Source organism: Trachemys scripta, chromosome 11 (assembly GCF_013100865.1).
Source record: "Trachemys scripta elegans isolate TJP31775 chromosome 11, CAS_Tse_1.0, whole genome shotgun sequence".
In the NCBI taxonomy this organism is placed as follows: domain Eukaryota; kingdom Metazoa; phylum Chordata; order Testudines; family Emydidae; genus Trachemys; species Trachemys scripta.
Genome location: NC_048308.1, coordinates 139,584 through 149,579, shown reverse-complemented (window position 1 = coordinate 149,579; position 9,996 = coordinate 139,584).

The following is a 9,996-nucleotide window of genomic DNA, read 5'->3' as shown; positions in this document are numbered from 1 at the left end:
TGGGGGTGAAGTGAGCCAGATTCAGACTAGCAAGGAAGGTGCCAACGGTGCGGGGGACTAGCCCTGGGGCCAGCTCACTCGGGGATCTGGCTCAGTGTCTTCAATCCCAGAGATGCTGCAGCCCAGCGAGGAGAGGTGGGCATGATGCAGGCATCTCTGGGCTATGCAGGGGGTTGGGCGACGGTCCCTTCTGGCCTTGCAATCCATGAATGAAATGACCCCCTGCACCAGCCTGCTCCGCCCGCCCCATTGCTGGGAGGAGGAGCAGCGAGGGCTGTCACCTGCCAGCCGGCACTCGGCAGCCGTTCAGCCCTGCCTGGCTCGTGCCCTGCTGCAGGGTGATATTAGTGCTGATACAGCGCCCCAAATCTTCAAAAGTGCAGAGGCAAGACCCCTGCCCCACAGAGCCTGGGCTCTCCGTGGATGGGGGGCAGGATCCCTAGGGCTGGCGGGTGGCCTGCAGCAGGCGGCCCACCAGCTCCATGCTACGGCTTTGGGTGGCTCTGTAGTGTCTGTCCTTGGCAGGACGGGGGCTGAGTTCCAGGCTGTGCTCCCATCACGGCCCCCCTGGAGAGCCCCCAAGTGGCGGTGACCCCTCCCGCTGCCCTTCCCATTACCTACTGGGCCGCACTTACCCACCCACGTCCTGCTTTCCAGATGACGTGGGCCTGTTCTCAGATCTGCATGCTGGAGGCCCACGGGGCCACGGACGGGGGGGGCCCTCTGTTGCCTACTCCTTCTGCTCCTACGCCTTCCCGGAGCAGTCAGGTAAGGGGGGGGGGGTGCCGACAGACCAGCTTCGGGCGTCCCGTCGCCACAGATTCTTCCTCTGGCTCCAAATTGTACCCAGTCCCATTGTCCCCAGTCGCACCCTGCTTCTCCCCCCATCCTTCCTCTGAGTCCTGGCCCTGTCTGAGCCCTGCACATCTAGCGCCATTCCCCTGCCCGGCCCAGCCCAAACCTCCTCCCTTCGGCTCCAGCTCCCCAACACAGCCCAAACCTCCACCCCTCGGCTCCGGCTCCCCTGCCCGGCCCGGCCCAAACCTCCTCCCTTCGGCTCCAGCTCCCCAACACAGCCCAAACCTCCACCCCTCGGCTCCGGCTCCCCTGCCCGGCCCGGCCCAAACCTCCTCCCCTCGGCTCTGGCTCCCCGGCCCAGCCCAAACCTCCTCCCCTCTGGCTCCGTATCCCCTGCCTGGCCTGGCCCAAACCTCCTCCCCTCTGGCTCCGGTATCCCCTGCCCTGCCCAGACCAAACTTCCTCCCCTCGGCTCTGGTTCCCCGGCCCAGCCCAAACCTCCTCCCCTCTGGCTCCATATCCCCTGCCTGGCCTGGCCCAAACCTCCTCCCCTCGGCTCCGGCTCCCCAGCCCAGCCCAAACCTCCTCCCCTCCGGCTCCGGCTCCCCAGCCCAGCCCAAACCTCCTCCCCTCTGGCTCCGGCTCCCCAGCCCAGTCCAAACTTCCTCCCCTCGGCTCCGGCTCCCCGGCCCAGCCCAAACCTCCACCCCTCAGCTCCGGCGACTCAGGGACAGTCTCGCCCTGCGAATCCTGGACAGACATTTTGTATCCCAGTTTCACACCCGCCCTGCAGTGCATCCCCTGGCTGACCCATTACCGCCCCGTCACCCTCTCACACCTGGCCAACGGACCCCCGGCGATCCCACGAGGCTCCCCGGGACCTGGCCCAGGCTGGGGGCTCCTGCTGTGAGGTTGTCGCCCTGTTTTTCAGATTTCTTCTCCTCGTCCTTCAGCCCCGGCACCAACCCCGGGATCGGCTTCCGCTCGGTTTCCACCTCCACCACCTTCGTCAACGGCAAACGCATCACCACGAAGAGGTAGGGATGGGCCAGCGTAGACTGGCCAATGGCCAAGCCAGCCTGTCTCCCAGGCTGTTCCAGGGGACCAGATCATGGGGCCAGCCAGTCCCATGTCCCACCACTCACCACGCCAGAGCCCTCCATGCCCCCCCCCCCCCCGCCCCGGCCCCCCCCCCCCCCCCCCCCCCAGTTTGGTGTCCCCCCACCCTCCTGACTCCATGGGGCCTCATTGACACCGGACGTGAGACACTTTGTGCAAGACTTGTTGCAATTGCATCACAGTGGTGATATCAGTGCTAGAAATGATCGTCTCCACTCAAACAGAAGCCCCCGCTCTCTTCTCCAGGATCATCGAGAATGGCCAGGAGCGGGTGGAAATCGAGGAGGACGGAGAGCTGAAAGCGACAGAGGTGAATGGTGAGGAGCAGAGCTGCTGGGTCTCTGGTTGAGGGTTGCGCAGGGCCGGTAACGGTTGTGCCTGCCAGGGAGACGGGTGGGGAAGTGTGCCTGGAATGGAGACGCCGCATGATGCAGAAAACCAGAGCAGTTCAGTAAGTAGCCCGGGCTGGCCAAGCAGACGGCCATCGGGAGCGTCTGGGGGAGAGGGGAGAGCCCGTCGCAGAGACACCACTCCTGGGACACGGCCCCTGACGCTGCACCCCCACCCTGATGCTGACAGACAGGCAATCTCCCCTCGGCCGTTGGCTGAGCTGGGGACACGGGTCAGGCCCTGGGGGACAGTGGTCCTCGCACCTGGGGCTAACTGCCCCTTATTGGCAGTGTCAGCAGAGGGCCCCAGGGAACTGTCCCAGCTGGAGGTGGGGCGGGCGGTGCTGGACAGGGGCTGTGGGGAGCTCCGCTTGCCCACGCTGTGCCCGTCTGAGCCCAGAGGAATTCGCTCTTCGAGGTTGTGGATCCCTCCTATCACAACCTGCAATGCCACCCTGGGGCAAGGAGCCGAGGCCCGTCTGGAGACTGAACCTGGCCCCCTGCTTCCCTGGCTGGGGGGCTGGACAGGGTCCCGGGGACGCTCCAGCTGGGTCCCTCTCCCATGACTCTGGTTCGGGGTGCTTTTCTTACAGACGTAGCCAAAAATGTGGAGCCTCAGGTGGGACTGCACCGCCAGGAACAGCACGACATCCTGAGCTCTGCGTCCGACTCCCCCACCCTGCAGCGCCCCCAGAGCACGGCCTCCTCCTACATGCTCCCCGAAGAGGAGGACAAAGATCTGCACCGGGCCATGGCCTACAGCCTGTCGGAGCTGGAGGACGTGGGGCAGCACCGAGCGGACGCCCGCGGCTCCAAGAAGAGACGGGGCAGCTCACGGCGGGCCCGCAAGGGGGCCAGCGAGGAGGCGGGAGCTGCCCTGACGCCTCAGAGCAGGGCCAAGGGAGCAGAGAGCCCTGGCGGAGGAGACAACGTGAAGGAAGGGGAGGAGAGGACGGCCGAGGTGCAGAAAGTGGGGAGCAATCCAGGAGCTGCGGGGGGCGGGTTGGTGCCGGAGGAGAGCGAGTTCACGCTCAGCGACCTCAAGTCAGCGCTTGCTGAGATCGAGTCTGCTCCTGACGAGATGGAGTCGGTCGTGTGTGTCCTCCTGTGATGGTGGCCAGCTGGGATCCGCTGGGCCTGCCCCAGGCAGCGGCTAGTAAAGGTCAGGGTCAGCGCTCCGAGCCGGCGTCTTTATCATTCACTGGGTGAGGAGCCACTCAGGCAGGGCGGGAGCAAAGCCTCCCGGGCCAGGGTCTGTCTGGCCTCCAGCCCCATTGCCCCGCGAGCGGCTCGGGGCCCCCTGGCCCTGGGGGCTGCCTGGCGCTCCCCATCTCCTTCTCTGGGACCATATGTCCAGGGTGGAGGTGCAGCGCTTTGGGAGGACCATAGTCCTGGGGCGAGGGAGGGCTCGGGGTTTGGCTGAGGGGCATCTATGATCTGCATGCCCAGGCGAGAGGCTTTTCTCAGCTACTCCCTGGAAACCGGTGTCAGAAGAGGGTGCTGGGGGTCCTGGCCCCTCGGGGAGCAGCTGGAAGGGGTCAGATCGAGGACCTGGAGCAATTGACTTATGAGGTGACACGACAGGAGCTAACCCTGCAGCGTGGCCAGGGGAGTGCGGGGTGGAGGTGAGAGCTGGCTCCCGGAGCTGGAGGAGGAACCCCGCTAGTGCTAGCACGGGACAAGGGGAGTAAGTGGGACTAGCAGAGTGAAACTAACCAGGGCGTGAGAGCAGGGAAAGCTGCCGGGCACTGCAGGCAGCTGGACCAGGCTGGGGGATCCTTTCCCGCAGGAAGGGCGGAAAGCCCGAGACCCCACCTGCTGCACGCCAGATGAATCCAGCCGCAAGCACGAGCCGCCCAGCTGCACACAGGGCTACCGCCAGTCCCTGGCAAGGTTTCCTGCTGCCCCCTCTCTCCTGTGCACAAGAGGTGCCGAAGCAAGCCCGTGTGCGTTCAGAACAAGCCCCCGCCCAGGAAAGCCCGGGCAGTGGAGGGGGGGGAGGACTCTGTTAGGGGGCTAGAGAGCTGCTCTGCCTCAAATACCCCCTCCCACCCCCAGGGAGAGGCAGGTAGAGCCACTCATCAGCTGACTGGGGGTCCCAGTGGGTCGTGGGCGGAGCATCCCACGCCCCAAACATACGTCGGGGCAGAATGAACACGGCATTTGGAAGGGAGATCAGGCCTCAGCGAGCTGTTCGAATTCTCTGAGGGGTCAACAAGCATGCGGGCAAAGGAGATCCAGTGGATCTAGTGCACTTGGACATTCAGAAAGCCTGTGACAAGGTCCCTCAGCAAAGGCTCTTCGGCAAAGTGAGCAGTCATGGGATAAGAGGGAAGGTCCTCTCATGGATCAGTAAGTTGTTAAAATACAGAAAACAAAGGGGAGGAATAAACGGTCCGTTTTCAGAATGGAGAGGGATAAATAGCGGTGTCTTGCAGGAGTGTATACTGGGACCAGTCCTTTTCAACATATTCATAACTGATGTGGAAAAAGAGGTAAACAGTGAGGTGGCAACATTTGCAGATGATACAAAACTACTCAAGATAGTAAAAATCCCAGGCAGACTGTGAAGAGCTACAAAAGGATCTCACAAAACTGGGTGACTGGATGACTGAAATTCAATGTTGATAAATGCAAAGTAATGCACATTGGAAAATATAATCCCAACTATACGTATAAAATGATGGGTCTAAATTAGCTGTTACCACTCAAGAGAGAGATCTTGGAGTCGTTGTGGCCAGGGCTGACGTGGGGGGGGCTGGTACAAATTACCAGGGCCCAGTGGTCCAGAAGGGGGCCTGGTGCCCGGCTTTCCCCCCCCGTCGGCCCTGTTTAGCTGGTCTGCCCTAGCTGGGGCGGCCCGAAATTTTTTTTCACCGGGGCCCGAATCTGCTCTCGTGGCCCTGATTGTGGCTAGTGCTCTGAACACATCCACTCAATGTGCAGTGGCATCAAAAAGCAAACAGAACGCTGGGAATCATTAGGAAAGGGAGTGATAATAAGACAGAAAATATCATGTTGCCTCTATATAAATCCATGGTACGTCCACACCTTGAATGCTGCGTGCAGATGTGGTCGCCCCATCTCAAAAAAGATATATTGGACTTGGAAAAAGTACACAGAAGAACAACAAAAATGATTAGGGGATGGAACAGCTTCCATATGAGGAGAGAGTAAAATGACGGGGACTGTTCAGCTTGGAAAGGAGATGGGTAATGCGGGGGGATATGATAGAGGTCTATAAAACCATGACTGGTGAGGAGAGAGTGAATCGGGAAGTGTTATTTACCCCTTCAGATAACACAAGAACTAGGGGTCATCCAATGAAATTAATAGGCAGACAGTTTAAAATGAACAGAAGGAAGTATTTCTTCACACAAGGCACAGACAACCTGTGGAACTCCTTGCCAGAGGATGCTGTGAAGGTGTGATGCAGTAGGGAGCAGGCGGATTGACCTGGGAATGTTGGCTAGTTTCTGCATGGGGGATGGGAGAGCAGGGGGTGACTTTAGGTGAGGGACAATACCTGAGCATGTAACTATGTAAATACCTGAGCCAGGAGGGGGGTGGGGGCAGGTGACACCTTTGCCCGGGACACTGGACAAAGGCGAGAGGTGGAGTTGGGGGGAGGGGGAGAGAGCCTGCTGGAGGGGTTTTGGTTTCAGTTTGGTGCTGGAACGCAGGGAACCCCAAGGCTGGGGTCTAAGCTCCCTGGCCCCCCAGAAGGACTTGACTGAGGGGTCCTGGTTATAACTACAAGCCCTGCTGTAGCCTGCATTCCTATTGTCCAATAAACCTTCCATTTTACTGGCTGGCTGAGAGTCCCGGTGAATCCCAGGAAGAGGGGTGCAGGGCCTTGACAGAAGGCCAAAACTATAACTGGGTTCAAAAAAGAACTAGAGAAGTTCCTGGGGGATGGTCCATCAATGGCTATTAGCCAGGCTGGGCAGGGTCACAACCCGCTGCTCTGGGTGTCCCTAAGCTCTGACTGCCAGACGCTAGGACTGGACGGGGTGGATCACATGATAATTGCCCTGCTCTGTTCCTTGCCCCCGAAGCACCTGGCCCTGGCCACAGTCAGAGACAGGCACTGGGCTGGAGGCTGGGCTGGTTCTGTTCCAAACCCCCCTGCCCACTGCCTGGGGCCAGCCGGGGAGCTGGCAGGAAGCCTGACCTGCTCCCCACTGGCCAGGACACCAGGAGCTGGGCCAAGCACAGCGCTGGGCTTATTCCCCTCCCTCTCAGTCCCTCTGGGTCCTGGGACCCGCCTCATCGCCCCCGCCCCCCACTCCCTGCTAGCAACCACAGCCTGGTGGGAAAGTGCGGAGTCAGCGCAGCTGGCCCCTCCCTCCCTGAGGCTGGTGTCAGCAGCCACCTGACAGCCGGTTTCCAGCATTTCCTGGGGCAGGTCTGCTGCCCCTGCAGCTCCCCTCGCTGTGCTCTCAGCCCTGGACACAGACCGACCCACTGGGCCCGGGGCTGGGCCCGGCATCCTGTCTCCGAGCCCAGATTCCCTGGACTCCCCAGCATCAGGGCCCCCTACTGCGATTCCCACGATTCCCAGTACCTGAGTGTGGCAGGGTCCACCCTGGGGTAACTGCACCGTGCTTGTGTTCACACGCCGGCCCTTCGATGCACTAGTGCCGCGTTCACACACCGGCCCTTCGATGCACTAGTGCCGCGTTCACACGCCGGCCCTTCGATGCACTGTGCAGGGTTCACACGCCGGCCCTTCGATGGACTAGTGCCGTGTTCACACACCGGCCCTTCGTTGCACTAGTGCAGGGTTCACACGCCGGCCCTTCGATGCACTAGTGCAGGGTTCACACAGCGGCCCTTCGATGCACTAGTGCAGGGTTCACACGCCGGCCTTTGAATTGATGCACTAGTGCCGCCTTCACACACCGGCTTTTCGATGCACTAGTGCAGGCTCACACTCACTGCCCCTGAAGGGCAGTAGAATGCACCCCCTGGATCCGGAGTGCAGGGCTCTTGTTCTCAGACTCTGGGTGCCACGGGAAATGCACACCGCCTCTGGGTGGGAGAGGAAGAGAAAGCGACACAGAACTGGAATCCATTATCTCCCTGCAGAGGCGAGCCCCGTCAGGGCCGGACAGGTGAGCTCTCCTGACATCTCATCACCATGGCTACTCCCGGAGGATCTCTCGCCAGGTCCAGCCCGGAGCGCCTGACTCGTGGGTTTACTCAGCCCGCCCTCAGTGGGGCTGTGCCAGCGTAAAGCCCTCCTGGTCTGGCCCAGCTCTCACACAGGGGCCGCTCCTCCTCCCTGGGTATGTGGTGCTGGGAATGTGGCCGTGGAGCAACTCCCAGCTCCCCCCAAAGGGCCAGAGTGGTCCGAGCACCCGCCCAGACCAGACAGGGTCACCCAGGCAGCAAACTGCCTTGGGCTCCGTGGGCCCGGATCAGCCTTGGTGGGGGCCATAAGGTGATCCGAGCTGCACTGGGGGTTGGGGGCAGGGGACACTCAGCCCAGCCCAGCCCATCCCCTTGGGACTCAACCCAGTGCTGCATCAGGGCGGCCCCGGTCCCTAGGCAGCCTTGTGCATGCCCCCTACTCCGCTGAGGAGGGCGTGGCAGGGTCTCCTCCCCCAGGAGCCAGGCTGGGCTGGGGAAGAGCCCACACTGCTCCTCTTTGGGCCGGCTAGACCCTCCTGTGGGCTCAGTGGCCTGTCCCAGGCAGGCTGGGCTCCTGGCAGGAGGCGGCCCCAGCAGAGCTCGGATAGGGGGGTGGGTCACTGGTGCCCCTCCTCCCTGCCCTGTGGGATGGGGGGGTGGCTTCCCCTCCCCAGCCTAACAACGCTGGTGGCAGCCTGATACTGCCCGGCTGCCAGAACCCAGCAATGGCTGCCAAGGTTGGTCCCCCTTGCGCAGCTGTGCCTGCCGAGTGGCCCAGCGGCTCCCAGCCGCAGTGGGCTGCCGGCACTCCCCATCCATGGGGTGGCATGCAGAGAGCTCAGGGCCGCCCAGAGGATTCAGGGGACCTGGGACAAAGCAATTTCCAGGGCCCCTTCCATGAAAAAAAGTTGCAATATGATAGAATACTATATTCTTGTGGGGGCCCCTGTGGGGCCCGAGGCAAATTGCCCCACTTGCCCCCCGGGAGGCCCTGGGAAAAATAAACATTTCAAAACCGTCCGCATCTCGGCACAAACCCAGTTTTGAGAAAACTTCTTTTCAAGTCACCTTTACAAGGTATCACTGGTTGTCAGCATCAGCTAGTGCTAAAAGGCTCTAAAGCTCATTAAAAGAGTTGGACAAATATTTTCTGTCAAAACTTTTTTTGGATCGAAAACTAGGGGTTTTTAAAAAGCAGAAAAACCATGGACAATGTCTGCTTTCCTTCCAAATGTGTTGTGGTTTTTTTAATTGAAACGCTGAAATTAGTCTGCCAAAACCTGAACATGGTTTGGGGTTTCAGAAGTGTGGGGCCAAATATTTGCTGATTGCTGTGTTTGATTGTTTAAAGAAACAAAACAAAATTCTGCTCAAAAACAAAGCAAAACTTTTGAACCACCTCAGCTTGTACCAAACGCCTGAGCCCATCCAGTCAGAGATTCTTCCAGGTTTCTGATACTCTGCTGGCTTCCTTGACTCATATCTGTCTCCAGAACGTCGGGTTCATGTAGGTTAGAACATAAGAACATAAGAATGGCCACACTGGGTCAGACCAAAGGTCCATCCAGCCCAGTGTCCTGTCTATCGACAGTGGCCAATGCCAGGTGCCCCAGAGGGAGTGACTCTAACAGGCAATGATCAGGTGATCTCTCTCCTGCCATCCATCTCCACCCTCTGACAAACAGAGGCTAGGGACACCATTCCTTACCCATCCTGGCTAATAGCCATTAATGGACTTAACCACCATGAATGTATCTGTTTCCTAGAGACTGGCTCCATGGGGTCCCTCACAAACTGGAGACGGTTACTGTGGGTTTGTCTTTAGTATAGCTTATGTACATACTCCACGAACTGAGCATTTGAGCTCGTTCCAGAATCTGGGATGAGCCTATGTTGTGAAAACTGAAATGCTCAAAATAGCACATGCATGTGAATGGACACAGGGTGCTAAAATTAAATTAACCCAGGGGGTCTCAAACTGGGGGTTGGGACCCCTCAGGGGGACACGAGATTATTAATGGGGGTCGCGAGCTGTCAACCTCCACCTCAAACTGTGCTTTGCCTCCAGCATTTATAATAGTGTTAAATATATAAAAAAGTGTTTTTAATTTGGGGGGGGGGGTCGCACTCAGAGGTTTGCTATGTAAAAGGGGTCACCAGTACAAAAGTTTGAGAACCACTGAAATAACCCGTCTGGAGCCTCGGGGAATGCGTGGGGTGGGGGGTCTCCCTTTGTAGGGTTGTGAAGGAGGTAGATGGTGTAGGATATTGCTCTTCTCATGTGATCCCTCCTCCATGGCTCTCTTGGCTCTATCACCGTTAATCTAAAGTGGCTAATTTTCAATGAAGCTACCCTCCCCTGACATGAATCTCCCTATGGCACTGAAATTAAATGTAGACTATACTTTGGCATTTGAGAAGTGAAAGGGATGGTAGCCCTAAGGGAAAAGATAACAGCTTGGCTCATTGTGTTAAATAGCTGTCTGCAAGCCTCAAACTGCTGAATGAGCTTTAGGGTAGGGAAGGCTGTGCCTCCCCAAACAGCCTGGCCCTG